Source organism: Tursiops truncatus, chromosome 1, assembly GCF_011762595.2.
Source record: "Tursiops truncatus isolate mTurTru1 chromosome 1, mTurTru1.mat.Y, whole genome shotgun sequence".
NCBI classification, from domain to species: Eukaryota; Metazoa; Chordata; class Mammalia; order Artiodactyla; family Delphinidae; genus Tursiops; species Tursiops truncatus.
This window is the reverse complement of record NC_047034.1, coordinates 150518265-150533653: the sequence shown is the minus strand read 5'-3', so window position 1 is coordinate 150533653 and position 15389 is coordinate 150518265.

The window sequence follows — 15389 nt, the reverse complement described above, 5'->3', positions numbered from 1 at the left end:
GGGCATGAGGTGCCTTCGGGGTGCTGGCAGTGTTCTCTTTCCTAATCTATGGATAAATAAACTCGTGACTATCCACTGAGTTTTACACTCATGATTTGTACACCACTTTTAACGTATGCTATACTTTAACAAAAAGTTAGCATGCTCTATGAAGAAAAAGCTGAGAAGGCAAATAGGGCATTGGGAGGCAGCCCTGAGACCGTCAACGGCAGGAAGCTGTGACCACCTGCAGACTGTTAGGGAAGACAGGAAATGGTGGTATCCACACCCAGGGTCAAGAGTTACCTTGAAAGAAGCTGCAACCAATGTAGGCTTGTTTGTCAGGTGGTAGAGGTACAAAGCAGAGGCTAGTGATGCTTCCAAAGGCGGGAGGAAGACTTGGTTTCTCCCTTCTTCCAGCCCACTCATCTCCCACCAGACCTTTCCTAGGCTGGATCCTGCCACAAGGCAGCTGACTCAGGATCCTTGGAGACAGTCTGCAGGGTCACTCCCTGCAGAGCATAGCAGGGCGGAGAGGAGAAAAGGATCTGAGACAAAGATGCCAAGGACTAGCACAGCCCCGCCCCCTTGGCCTACTCACCCCCAGGGCAGATCCAGGTCCTGCGGGGGGGGGGGGGGGGGGGGGCCTAAGGCATACGTAATCTGAGGGGTCTTCATTAAGAAGAAAATTAAAAGATGAAAAACTCTAAATGAGGAATGAAAGTAAATCTTTACTGAAATGAAAAAATCACATCAAATTACAAACTTTTAAAAGGCAGATAAATACCACAAACATCTGACATAATTCTGAAAAAATAACACAATCTTTTTTATTAATTAATTGCCTGGCATATCTCTATATTACCTTTTCCCCTATATGTTTTGGCTTCATATTCTTCGTCATATCTTTTCATATGACAAGATTTTTTCATAGAAAGACTGCAAAAGTCTTCTCTACTACAGTTAATTATTTTTTAAAATTATTATCAGTAGTTTGGAAAAGCTTCCTCCACTTTTCATAACTTGTTATTGGTAAAACAGAGTAAATTTTTAGAATTGTCAAATTAGAGAAAACTCTACCAAGTGTCTTTTATGTATGAACTCTAAGATTTCTGGGTCTTTCAAGTTTTCTTGTGCAGTAACTAATTTTTAAAAATTCTGTGAGCTGACAACACTCAGTTAAAGTGCTCACATCACGATCTGGGTAAGTCAACACAGCGGGTGGTAATCTGATTCCTAGAAGCCATTGTCACTCCAGGACAGCTGGCAATAACTCCCAGTAACATGGAAAGAACTGTGAAACACACAAACATATTCCACTAAACTCAAACTAAAGGTATTCCCAACTCAATTTTCCCTAGCTGGCTCCCCAAAATTCCCGTGGCCATCCTAGCACTGAGAATTGATACGGTAGAAAAATCAAGAAAGAGATCAAGTGGTCTCCACCACCATTGTGGTTACAATATCTCACTTTTGTGAATTTACAAAGCATATGACCATGGGATGCATTGCTGGGGTCTTGGAAGGGGCCCGTGCATAGAGTGTAGAGTTCTGAAGTTTGAGCTCACTAGCTTTATGATAAAGCTGGTCACCTTGACCACATTCCTGGTCACCCATAGCAGACAGACTGGTCATTTTAAAGTGTAAGTTGAATCGTGGACCCCTCTGATCTAGGCACTCAAGAGGTTCTACGTGTCAATCAGAGTAAAAGCTGAAGTCCTTACAATCCAAGGCCCCATCCTCGCTAACTCAACTCCTCACTGACCCTGTCTCCTGGCCCCCTCCCTGTGGCTTCTGCTGCCCAGAGCATCCTGGTTTTTTTTAATTTCCTCGAGCATTCCCACCACAGGGCCTCTGCTCTTGCCTTCCCTCTAACTGCAACTCAGTTCTCCCAGATACATGCTTGTTTTACCTCCTCTCTTCCCTCAGGTCTTTGTTCAAATATTACCTTCCTATTAGTTTCCTATTGTGGTTGTAACAAATGACCGCAAACTTAGTGGCTTAAAAAAACACAGATTTAGGGCTTCCCTAGTGGCGCAGTGGTTGAGAGGCCGCCTGCCGATGCAGGGGACATGGGTTCGTGCCCCGGTCCGGGAGAATCCCACATGCCGCGGAGCGGCTGGGCCCGCGAGCCATGGCCGCTGAGCCTGCGCGTCCGGAGCCTGTGCTCCGCAGCGGGAGAGGCCACAACAGTGAGAGGCCCACGTACCGCAAAACAAAAAACAAAAAAACCACAGATTTATTATCTTACTATTCTGGAGGTCAAAAGTCCGAAACAGGTAGGCAGGGTTGCATTCCTTATGAAGGCTCTAGGGAAGAATTCATTTTCTGAGCTTCTACAGTTTCCAGAGGCCATCCACATTCCAAGGCTCATGGTTCCATCACTCACGTCTCCTTCTCTGACTCTGAATCTCCTGCCTCTTTCTTTTTCCTTATAAGCAGCCTTGTGATTACATCGGACACCCTTGGATAATCCAGAATCATCACCTCTCTCAAGACCCTTAACATAATCATACCAGCAAAGTCCCTTTTGCCATGTAACATACCATACTCACAGGTTCTGGCGTTAGGGCATGGATATCTTTAGGGGGAAGGGACATTGTTCTGCATACAACATCTTCCCAGTAAGACCTTCTCTGATCATCCTTTTAAAATGTTGTGCATAGTGGGCACCTTGTCTTGTCCCTCCTTGAGAAGGAATATTTCTTGTGGTCCACAGGTATGTATGATGTTTGCTTCAGTTAGAAACCTGTATCAGTCAGGGTTCTACCAGAGAAACAGAACTACTAAGAGGCATATAAATTTTAAGAAATTTATTGCAAGGAATTGGCTTATGTGATTGTGGGAGCTGGCTAGGCAAGGCCAAAATCTATAGGGCAGGCTGTCAGGAAGGGCAGGCTGGAACTGCCGGACATGAACAAAAGTTGTAGTGAACAGGTGGAATTTCTTCTGGAAAGTCTCAGTTCTGCTCTTAAAGCCTTTCAGGTGGTTGAATCAGTCCCACCCAGATTATCTAGGACAATCTCCCTTAAAGTCACTTGATTATGGTGTTTAGTCATCCTACAAAATACCTTCACAGCAACACCTAGATTAGTATTGGAAATAACTGGGGACCATAGCCTAGCCAATCAGACCCATAAAACTGACCATTGCAGGATTCTTTATCTGGTTAAGGCAGCTTACTACAAATTTTTATTACCTTATGGAGAAGATCATTAATTTTCTTTCTTTAATGTACCACTATAGTGAATTAAAAACTAAAGTTTAGTTTACAATGTTAAAATCTATGCTTGATTCTTGGGGTAAAACTTATTTGGTCATGATTTATTGCTCTTATAAGATACTGGTCTTTAATATATAGCTAGATTAAATTTGCTACCATTTAATGTATGGGTTTTACATCTGTGTAATTGTGATTGGGCTATACTTTCTTGTGTGTGTTGTCTTCATTCAGTTTTGGTATGTCAGGGTTCGTAAGATCAGCTAAAATTGATAGAAAATTCAGCTCTAGCTGATTGAAACATTGGTCCAGAGAGCTGAAGGGTACAGGGGGAGGGTGTACCTGAAGACACAGCTGCATTCAGGGCTTAAATGCTATAATCAATGCTCCTTTTCTCTCCATCTCTTGGTTCTGCTTTCTCTTTGCCTCAGCTTTAATCTCAGGGTCCGCATCGCAGGCATATGTCCACTCCAGGATCTATAGCCTTAGTGCCAAACACAACCTCTTCCCAGAAGTCACTGAAAAAATCTCTTGTTGTTTCCTTGTCCTTGACTGGGTCACGTGGCTATCCCCGAGTCGTTCACAGCAGTTAGGGAAAAGCAAAGCTTGATGGCTTGTGGGCCCAGCCCTGGAATTAGGGATGATGTCACCTTCCCTGGAAATACATGGATTTAGAGTAGAGTGGAGAGGGCTCCCTCTGAGGAAAATCAGGATGTGGTTATTAGAAGGATGAATGAATTCTGAGGAGTAAAAACAACAGATGCCTACTCTATTTGTCGTGCTAGCTCAACAAAATGTATCGGGAAGTTTTCCATCTTTGTTTTATGCTTTATAATCATTTAAATAACAGAAGTTATTTGTTCCTTGAAGGTTTGATATATCTCATTGTTAAATCCATTCTGGGCCTGATGCCATTTTTAGAAGTATATCTTTGATGATCTGATTTCATCCATGAATATTAGCATTTTTACCTCTTCTTGAGCCATTAAGGGAATAAATAAATGAAAGACACAGCATTTGGCTTTATTTACCAAGTCTACATTTGTTTCTCATTTCATTAATTTCTGCTTTTATCTCTATTAATTCCTTATTCCTATAGAGGTTTTATTTTTTTCCCCCCTAGTTTTCCTTTTCCCAGCTGCTTGGATTCAATTCTCTTTCTTGTTTTCCAATAAACGTTTTCAAGGCTATACATTTTTCTATAAATACTGCATTGGCCTTGAGAATTCATTTCGTTATATGATGCTCTCAGTGTCATTAATTTATAACAAATCACTCATTTCAATTTTGAGTTTCTCTTTAATCCAGGAGTTATATATAACAGTGTTTTAAAATTTCCAAGTTGTTGAGTTATTGTTATATTGTTTTGCTACCCTTTTGTCTTTGCCTCTTGTTTTTTTGACATTGTAGTCAGAAAATGTAGCCCAAATGATTTCCACTTTTTGGAATTAAGATTTTGCTTCTAAGCCAATTTTAATGAATGGTCAATTTTTGTAAATGTACCATAAAAAATGTACCAAAAAACGAATGTTTAAATGTGTATTCTCAGTTCAGAAAATTTTCTTATATAATTCTCAAATCAAAATCTCAGCTCAGTAAATTTTCTTAAATAACTCTCAAGTCAAAATTTAAATTACATTATTCAGATTCTCTTATAGCTTCACTTATTTTTACTTGATCTATCAATTTTTTTTTTTTTTTTTTTTGCGGTACGCGGGCCTCTCATTGCTGTGGCCTCTCCTGTTGTGGAGCACAGGCTCCGGACGCGCAGGCTCAGCGGCCATGGCTCACGGGCCCAGCCACTCCGCGGCATGTGGGATCTTCCCGAACCGGGACACGAATCTGTGTCCCCTGCATCGGCAGGTGGACCCTCAACCACTGCGCCACCAGGGAAGCCCTGATCTATCAATTTTTGAAGAGGCATGTAAAAATCAAGTATCATTACAAGTTTGACAGTTTCTCTTTGTAGTATTGAATTTTTTCTTTTTATATTTTGATACTCAATTATTTAGTACAAAATTTACTTGATTGTCATACCTTCTTGGTAGAGTATACCCTTTGTGAGTGCTTTTATTTTAAATTCGAATTAATCTGATACTAATATTTCTGTGCCTTCATTTTTGTTTTGTTTTATTAGCATATATTCATTTTCTATTACTTTATTTTAATCTTTTTGGTATTATATTTTTTAAATGTGACTCTTTAAAATAACTGCATTATGTGTGAACATGTGTGTATATACATTTATGTGTGTATGTTGTTGAGATTTCTTTCACCCATTTTGAGAGTCTCTGTCATTTAACAGGGGAGTTTAACCTATTCATATTTATTGTGGTTTTGATATGTTTGGATTTCTCCCCTGCTTTCTGTTTGGTTGATCAACTTTCCTTTATTTCTATTTTTTCTCTGTTCTTTGCAAGTTATAAGTACTATTTCTGTTTTTCTAGTGTTCTAAATTTTTAATAAATTTATTTAAGCACTTTTTCTTCCAATAGTATTTTAAACCTCTGCCTATCTTTCATATTTTGTTGAAATTTTAGTTCCAAGTGTTATTAGTTTATTTTATTTCTATACTTTTAAAGTAAATCATTTCTTAAAAATTGTATGAAGTTTTATAGATTCATTTTCATTTATTATTCAGACTCAGACATTTACTGGTTTCTCTTCTCTAAAATTACAAAAAAAAACTTCTAACATTTTCTTTTTTGAGTTCCTTTTTTTGTTCTTCTGTAGTGTATAATTATTTCTTCAGAAGGAGTGAATGGATAGTAAATTTCCTTTGTCCTTTATTATCAGAAAATATCTTAGATTTGCTTTCATGCTTCATAATTTGGCTGGTGTAGAATTGCAGGTTCAAAATAATATAGAAGCATAGAGAATTTTCTTTTTATTTTGTAATTTAGAAAAGTCACCAGGATGTGTGTTTTCTCCTTACCACTTGGTGGGTCTTTTATAGTTTGAGGACTCAGATCTCAATTTTTCTGTAATCTAAAATATTTAAAAATTATACCATTAGTGATTACATCATCTCTAATCTCTCTGTTATCTCAGTCTAAAACTCTTATGAGATAAATATTAGATCTATTATTTTCCTCATATTTTTCTTTATCTCTTTGTGTTTTCACTCTATCTTCCAGGAAATTTCCTTGACTTTATCTTCATGTTTTTAATTTTCAAGGATTATTTCTTTTTATTTGATTACTTGTTTTCTATCAAAATCTAGTCTTATTTTACAAATGCAAATTCTTTTGGATCTCTCTGAGGATACAACCTAGAATTCTTTTAAAGTTCCCCTCTGTCTCCTACATTATCTCAAATTCCTCTAGGATGAATTATTTGTGTTTTTCATTTTGTTCTTCCTCATGCTCTTGGTTTGCCTCAAAGGTGATTCATGATGGTTATTTCAGATTTGTAAATTTAAAATTAGGTTGATTAATATATTCAGGAGGGGCTTCCCTGGTGGCGCAGTGGTTGAGAGTCTGCCTGCTGATGCAGGGGACGCAGGTTCGTGCCCCAGTCCGGGAAGATCCCACATGCTGTGGAGCGGCTGGGCCCGTAAGCCATGGCCACTGAGCCTGCGCGTCCGGAGCCTGTGCTCTGCCATGGGAGAGGCCACAACAGTGAGAGGCCCACGTACCACACACACACAAAAAAAGTATATATATATATATATATATATATATATATATATATATATATATATTCAGGAGACTAGTGTGAGTTTCTTTTGGCTGTGTAGTCTTGCTTCCAGGATGGGCCTTTCCTAAAAGGGAGACTGTCTGCAGCTCTGTGTATGTGAGAGAGTGGGAGAGGCTTGCACGCTGTTGGATTCCCTTTAGGAAGAGTGAGGAGACCACGCACAGACAGGCTGGGGACCCTCTGGTTACTGAAGTAAGGAAGACTTTATTCTCTGCGTGAAGTACTTTAACAGACTTTATTGTTGAGCATGACTGCCTCATTGTCTTTTCTTTCTTTTCTCCTTCCCATGTCCATTGCAGAGATTCAACTCTGTTCTGCTTCTCTGGCCTCAACACCAACATAGTCATCCCTCCTGTATCAGTTATCTAGTGCCACATAACAAAACATCCCACAACTTAGTGCCTTAAAACAACAACGATTTGTTATTCCTCATGATTCTATGAGTTGCTTGGGATCATTCTTCTACTCCACATGGCATTGACTGGATCCACTCATATTGCTGCATTCAGCCGGCAGCTGGGCTGGGTTAAGACTAAGAAGACTTTCCTCTCATGTCTGGGGCCTTGGTGCTGTGCTGGTTGTCTGCTGAAGCACCTAGTTTCTCCACCAGGTGGCCTCTTTCTCCAAGTGTTTTTTTATCCTCCAGAACCTCTTTTTCCAGGAGGATAGGGTGGACTTCCTTACAGAATGGTGGCAAGAGTCCAAGAGAGAGTATTCCAAGCAGACAAGCCCCAATAATTGCATCATGCTTGCTGATATCCCATTGGTGGAGGCAAGTTACCTTGCCAAGTCCAAAGTCAATGTACAGGGAACTCCACAAGGATGTGACTACTGAGATGGATGGCTCATTGCCACCAGTATAACAGTTTATCATACCTCCTAAGGTAGATCTTTCATGTTGTTTAGAAAGCAGTCCACCAGGCTTCCATATCAGAGGCAAATTCCACAGCCAATCATTCTATCAGTATATAGAGAGAGAGGAAGGGGCTGTCTGGCCACTTGTTAATTCAACAGTTCTTTACCTTTTGTTTGCACTGTGGTCTGCTCCCTGCCCCCTGTACTTGGAGTCTCTCCAAGGCTCTGTTGGAAAGAATAGTTTACATCTCTTTAGTCAGTTCCTTCTGTGCTGATTTAACCACTCTGTTTTTCTCCATAAATCTGATTCTGTCTGCTTTTTATCTTCCAGAAAGCCTTCAAACTTGTTGATCTCCTATGATGCCATAATTTCTAGTTTTCTTGGGTTGTGTTGGGATGTATTCTTTTTACATATCTTTCTATTATTTCAATGAAACTTGAAGAAGAAGGGGAAGGTTTGCATGTGCTTCAAACACCATCTTGGACCACAAGAACAAGCAAAAAAGGAAAAGAAAGTAGTGAGATTCCTATCACTATGGGTGTGCACTCACACGACAGGAAGAGAAGTGGTGGTTGGATTACATGACCATTTTGCTTTTTGCCAGGTCTGAGATGTTGGAGATACGTCAGCCTTTTCTTCCTCAGGAATCCAGGTTGATGAGTTAATGCTGATTGCTGTGATTCAAGCCCCTGCTGGGGCTCGAACTGAGACCTTGGAGCTGGCTTTCTAGATGATCTAGTTCAGACTCCTGTTTTGCAGTTAAGGAAACAAAGCACAGAGATGGGACCAAAGTTCACCCCACAGATCAGCAGCAGAACGGGGGTTTGAACCTGGGCCCCCTGGCACTTAATCCTACAGTCTTTCCACCACACACTTCCCTGCATCTTGCCCCAATCTTGCACCCCTCAGAGAAGCCCAGGAGGTCCCTCCACCCCAGGATACCCAAAGATGAAGGATTTGAGGCTAGAGGTGCCCCAAATGAGACAGATGTCTGTCTGGCTCCTCCCTTCAGAAAGGCGATTATTTGAGCTGGAGATGACAGTGCCTTTGGGTCATACATCCTCCTTCCCCCTCCAGCTCCCTCTCTTCCCCACTTGGTTATCTATTTACCTATCTATTTACGTGAGACTTTTTTTTTTTCCCCAGTGAATTACGTCTGCAAGACAGTAAAATGTTATGTATTTGCAAGGCCCATAATCTTTAAAAGCCCAGTGATGCCATCTCCAGACAGCAGCGCGCTCCCTCCAGTATGTTAATAGATAGTATTAGGGCAATAATGAAAACACTTGAGACAAGTAAGCTCCTATCAAAAGCTGAGTAATAGGGCTTCTCCGAGTGAATCACAATGCAGAAGAGATTAAGACGTCTGCCGTTGTGCAGTGTCTATTCAGACTAACAGCTGCTCCATTTCTGATTAAAATGGGGTTGGGGAGACCTTTTCGAGCAAGTCCCCTTTTTATCCTGCACTGTCCTCACCCTTCCCACCTTCACCCTCACGCATAGGCACCTTCATTTGCACTTAGCCACCACCATTCAGAGACACACAGACTCGCAGAAGAGACTCACAGACACACACTGCAGCATCACACACACACACTGAGCCACAGTTGCACACACAGCCACCGATGCTGACACACAGCTACATGGAGGCATCCAAGCACGTACACACACAACCACATCCTCGTGCACAGGCGCACATGGAACAGTCTCACATGCTCACAGCCCCAGCCAGTCTCTCAAACACATTAAATTACAATCTGTCACGAACATAGTCTCACATATGCATTAAATTCCAATTTGTCGCACACATGCTCTGCACACACAGAGTCACAACCAGACAGTCAGAGACAATCTAACCAGAGCCATGGACCCACAAATACCCGGCTGGACATGTCTACATAGAGCGCTAGCGAGTCCTCTATGTGCAGAATCACACTTGTGATCACAGTTAGTCATACACACCCAACCCTTCATGGGCAGATGGCCACGAGCCCTCCTACCCACATACAGCCACGGTCATAAATACTCACACATGGTCAGGTGCTCACACACGACCCTAGCCCAGGCATGTATGAAGGGATGCTTTTCCTTACACACAGTTGCAGAGCTGGTTTGCACCCTTGCAAACCCCCAGCCATAAGTGTACACATAGTACTAGTCACATATACATCCGGGCGCACACTCAGGCATAGATGCTGTTCTGCACACTCCAGATAGTGACCTAAGATGCAAGACTTGACTACAAGCCCACAGGCTGCCTCCCAAGCTGGTTCAGCAACCTCATGAGAAAGAAAATTCGCAGGGGGCAGTCGCCAGGTTCTGCCTTCCCCCATCCCTGCAGGGCTGCAGCGTGAAGGGAGAAATGGAATCATTTCCGTGGCATCTAAGACATAGAACTCTGACCTTGAGTGGAACTGAGGATTTAGACTCAGGAAAACTCAGAGCTGACCAAGGAAAAAATGGCTACTTCAGGAGGTAGTGAGTGCTCTGTCAGTGGAGATGTGCATGTGGGCGTAGGCCAGGATGATGAGGAGGGACTCCTGCATTGCACAGGGGTGAACAGGATGCTCTGAAGGTCCATCCCAATCCTAATTCTGTGCCCCGAGTTTCTGCGTGTCTTCTTCCCCCAACCCCTGTCTCATCAGTGACTCCTTTCCTCTACCCAGCTCTCCAAATAGGACCTTCTGCTTCTCTCCCTTTACATGATTTCTCTTCTGAGATATGATTTCAATCTCCTTCTTTAAAACTCTGACACCCTGACTCTAGGCTCCAGGGGAGATGCAGGTACAGTAAGCTGGGGAGTTATTCAGAGACTCAACCTCCATCTTACCCCAAGGGACCTGGCAGGGCCTTTGGAGCCTGACTTGGGTGTCTCCTGGATGGAAGGTGCTGGGTCACAGAGCCAGGAACAGCAGGTCTGGGCAGCTTGGAGGATCTTAGGCAGCTGACCAGTGTCAGGGCAGGCTTTAGAAAAATCAGAGGACTTTCTGCCTATGCTGCACTTGGCAGCCTCCAGGCTGTAGAAGGTGGCTGTAGCCCACCCACCTTCCAGCCTCCTCTCCCTGGGCACCCATCTCTACCCAGGGCAGTATCTCACTCTACCTTTTCCCCAAGAAGACCATTCCCTCATACCTCATGTTTTGCTCGTGCTCAACCCTCCATCCGGGATGCCTTCCCACAGACCCCACAGCGATAACTGCACTGCCCAAAACCCACCCAGCCAGCCTCAGTGTGCCGTATTCAGGAAAGGCCTCAGAACCCCTGGGCTAGAATCAAGTCTGCTCCCCTTCTGTGCTCCCGCAGCCATTGTTTTTCTCCTGTACCACCTGCCTTCCACCCGAGGGACGGGGTTCGGCAGAGTGGGTGTGCTGCTCAAAGGGGTGGAGGCCAGGAGGGCCCAGAGCTGAGTGGACACACCTCATAGCCAGGAAGGAGAATCAGTTCCTTGGTGAGCAGAGCCAAGGGCATAGTTGGGAAAACGATGCTCAGACTCAACCATGGTATGATTTGGGGGCCTGGGAGTTGGGCCTGAAGGGGCTTGGCTAGAGTGGGGCCCATTAGCTGAAGTTGCCTGAAGTGAAGGAGCTTGTATGTGACCCAGAAAGTCAAGATCCTGAGTCATCTACATAAAGAGAGCACGACTGCAATGGGACTGGTGTGCAGGCAGGTTCAGAACAAGCCAGGGGTGTCCAGGAGGCTGGTCAGGAGCTCTTTCGGGGTCTGCGGCCCACCTTTAGGTGCCTATATGAATGACTGCCTTAAAGGATCATGGCTTAAGCAGACCCCACAGGTCAACTCCAGAGGGTGATGCCAAAAACAAGAGAATGAAGAAGTAATGTCCGAAATCAGAAACTCAAAACCTAGATGGCTCAGAAGAGCCTTTCAGAAGAAAGGAGATGTTCTTTTCATGGGGTCTGGTAAGATCTAAGTTCCAGGAGCTTGTCTGGGCCCTAAAAGGAGTCATGAAAGGTTGGCACTATCTATCATGCACCTGGGTCATCTGTCTACTTGTCTCTCTCCCCCATTAGTTGGGAAATGTCTCCAGGAAAGACCATGTTTTATGCCTTTGGGTTCTCCCCACTGTGCTTTGCACAGTGCCTGGCACGTAACACATTCTCAGCAGGCTTTTGTGGCATTTGAATTCTGCCTCTGCCACTGAGTCTGTGGTCTGCACTTGACCTTCAGGCCCTGGCTGGCCTCTGAGGCCTCCCTCCCCCGATAGCTGCCATCACCTGATTTACCTGCAGTGGATCCCCTCCCGGTTTGCAGGACCAATCCTGTCTGACTTGAGGCTGGGAGGGTTTAGGGCTTCCAACCTGGTTTTTGTATGCTTGACCCCAAGCCTCCTTGACTACTGCTCAATTGGTATCATCACCTCGTTCACTATCCATGAGGCCAGGTTCCATCCCAGAACCCAACCAGCACCCCAGTTTATTCATCCCAAAAATATTTACGCCACATTATCATTGGCCAGTTCTCAGTCTTCATCTTACCCTCAATGCAGGTGATCACTTCCTCCTCCTTCCTTCTTCATTCGTCTTCCAGGGTACCACGCTGGCCTGGCTTTCCTCTTCCCAGACTGATCTCCCCTACTCAGTCTCCAGTGTTTGTTCCCTGCATCTCCTCAACTTCTTAACATTGCAGTTCTCCAAGGTTAGTCCTTGTACCTCTGCTCTTTCCCAGGGGATCTCCACCAAGCTCCTGGCTTTAGGTACTATCTATCTGCTGATAACTCTCAGGTCTCAAGTGTATTTCTTCAGCCCACATCTCTGCCCTGAACTCCAGACTTGTGTATCCACCCACTTTGCTCAACGTTTCCACCTGGATATCTATTAGGCATCTTCAACTTTAAACAATCTCCTAATTACCACTTTCGAGCTTCTTCCCAGACAGTTACTCAAACTTGATAAACGGTAACTCCATAAATGGTCACTTCTGGTTGCTCAGACCAAGGACCCTGGAGTCACCCCTCAACTCCTGCTTAAACGCAGACCGAGCACCCTCATCTCTTGCCTGGATCACTGCAATGGCCTCAGACTCGTCTCACTGCTTCTGCCTTTGCCACCACCTCCCAAGGCTCTGGCCATCTGCCTGGTTCTTACTTACTTCCTCTCCTGACATGCCAACCATAGGGTGATGGCCTTAACCCATCAGTGCCTCTCCCTCTCTCCCTTGTGTCATCCCCGACCCCTCGTTAGCACTGGCCTGGCTCCTCTTCCTCCTGTGTCCAACTTCTGTATGGTGACATCATCTGAGCTGAGACAGAGACCACTCTTCTGTTCCCGCCTGCTCCGTCTTTTCTGTTTGCATTCCAGCGTTGCAGTCCCAGCTTTCTTGTGCCCCCACTTAGCAGTTCTGAGCAAAGAAAGACCAGTCCTAAATCCAGTCCCTTGACCAATACCTTGAATCCAAGAGCATAGGGATGGGTGCACTGAGAAGCTGAAACATTTCTTTTGTGCTAGGCCCTTACGTTCCCCTTCTCATTTCATCTTCACAGTAATCCTGTGAGGCATGAATAATTTCCCCTTCCTAGGGGTGAGGAGAATGAGAAAAGAGAACTTACTTGACCACGGCTGCACAGCTAGTCAGTATTTGAACCTAAGTCCTCTGACTCCTGGGCTCCTGCTTCTTTTCCCTCCACTATCCTTAGAGATCAAGTCATCTTCCTCCCTAACCCTCCCAACCCCTCACATCCCATTTACAGAAGGGGGCACTGAAATCTAGAGGTGGGCACTGTCTTTCCCAAGGTCACAGACAGACTCAGTGACTGAGCTCGGAGGAGTCCCCAGGTCTCCAGGCTCTGCTGTCCCCAGCGGACCCACAGGCAGGAGGGGCACACACCACAAGGCCAGACCGTCCTCCCTCGTAGCTCGGCTCCTGACTCCCAGCCCAAGGTCCAGAGCCCTAAATAACACCAGCAATTCTGTCTCCCTTCTCGGGGGGGAAGGCAGCTGTGGCAGTTGTGGCGGGTGGAGAGAAATTTCCCCTTTCTGTAGATTGGATCAGTCACTCTCAGAATTGATGGCAACGGCTTCATCACGAAGATCTAATGCTTTAATTATGTTGTGACATGACCTGACACGGGGGTGGCGTTTGATGGATTCTCTGGTGTCATCAGCATGGCCCTGACATAGGGAAGTGGCAGAAGGCAGGGGGTGGGGGAAGAGGAAGGGCTCCCGGTGGGAGATGTGTCCTCTCAGGCTGCTTCCGTGTCTCCCTGCCCCTCGTCTTCCAGGGCAGTTCCAGCCACAGCGGGGACTCGGGAGAGGAGGGACAGCAGCTCTGTGCAGGAGACGGTTGACGTGCCCTTCTGGGCTGGACTGTATCTGGGAAAGGGGCCCAGTGGAGATGCACATATGTGTGTTTGCACGTGAGCACGTGCCTAGATACAGAGGGACATGTCTGAGCAGCTGAGAGGATTCAGACCCCTGCTACAGAAGCACCAGCCAAATTGCTGTCTGGCCTGCGAAGAAGGTCCGGGAGGTGAAGGGCAGTGGTGGGGCACCGGGTTGGTCTGCAGGTCCTGGGACTATCATGAGGCAGAAGGAGCGGATGCATTCATGCAGCCATGGAGGGCAGAGCTGGGACCAAGAGAGGGAATCTCCAGGGAGGCAGGCTTAGCTCAGCACGTGCCAGGCCACAGAACGGGCAGCCCTGGGAGGCAGTGAGCAACCTGTTCCGGGGGAAGCCTGCCAGGGCTGATAGGGAGGGCATCCCTTTCGTTGATGGATGCTTTACGGCTTATGACCTCTGGGACTTGGAATGCCTGTATCTGTGGGTGAGCCAGTGAGTGTGCATCTCCCTCCCGTTTCCCCCCAGACCAGCTGCCTGCTCAGGACTTTGCTGCTCCCTCGGTGTGGCAAGGCTGAGAAGTAAGATGCTCCGGTCAGCCCAAGCTCTGTCAGGATGCTGGCGAGCACAGCCCCTCCTCTGAGCACTCTCTCCACCGCATTCCTGTGGCGAGCCTTCCTCTCTAAGCCGGGAGGGCTCCAGGAAGGCTCACTCCTGGTAGAGGCTAGGAGGGGAAGGGGGTGGGGATGCTTGTTGGTGGGGCCCCTCTAGGGCAGGTGCTGTCCCTTCTCGTGCAGGGCCTTGCAGTGTCCTCATGACTACCTGTAACCAGGAGCGAGCGGTTATCCCCGTCTTATAGTGGAAGACACTTAGAGAAAACTCAGAGACACCAAGTTGCCTGCCCAAGGCTACAGAGCTAGGAAGGAGTGGATTGGATTGGTTTTAGCAAACGTTGTTAAGTGAGTCCTGTATACCACACCCTGCGGAAACTTCAGATCCAGTGGAAATCCCTGCCCTCAGGCACAGTGTGTGCCCACAGCTTTCTCTCTCATTCTCTTTCCGCTCTGCCTTTGCTAGGGGCCTGGGGTCAGAAGCCTGCCCTGTGGTGAGAACACTAGAGCAGGTGGCAGGAGATTAGGGTCCAGTCCTGGTTGCTTCAGTCACCAGCCCTGGCCCTTGGGGAAAGCAGAGCTCAAGAAATCTGAGACGAGAGAGGGCCTTTGAAGCTCTATTCAATGCTGTCCTCCTCATCCCACCCCACCCCATCCACCCTCTTGGTGCAGAAGGAGAAACTGAGGCCTAGAGGCAACAGATGGGCTCAGGGTCATTCAGTGTGTAAGCACA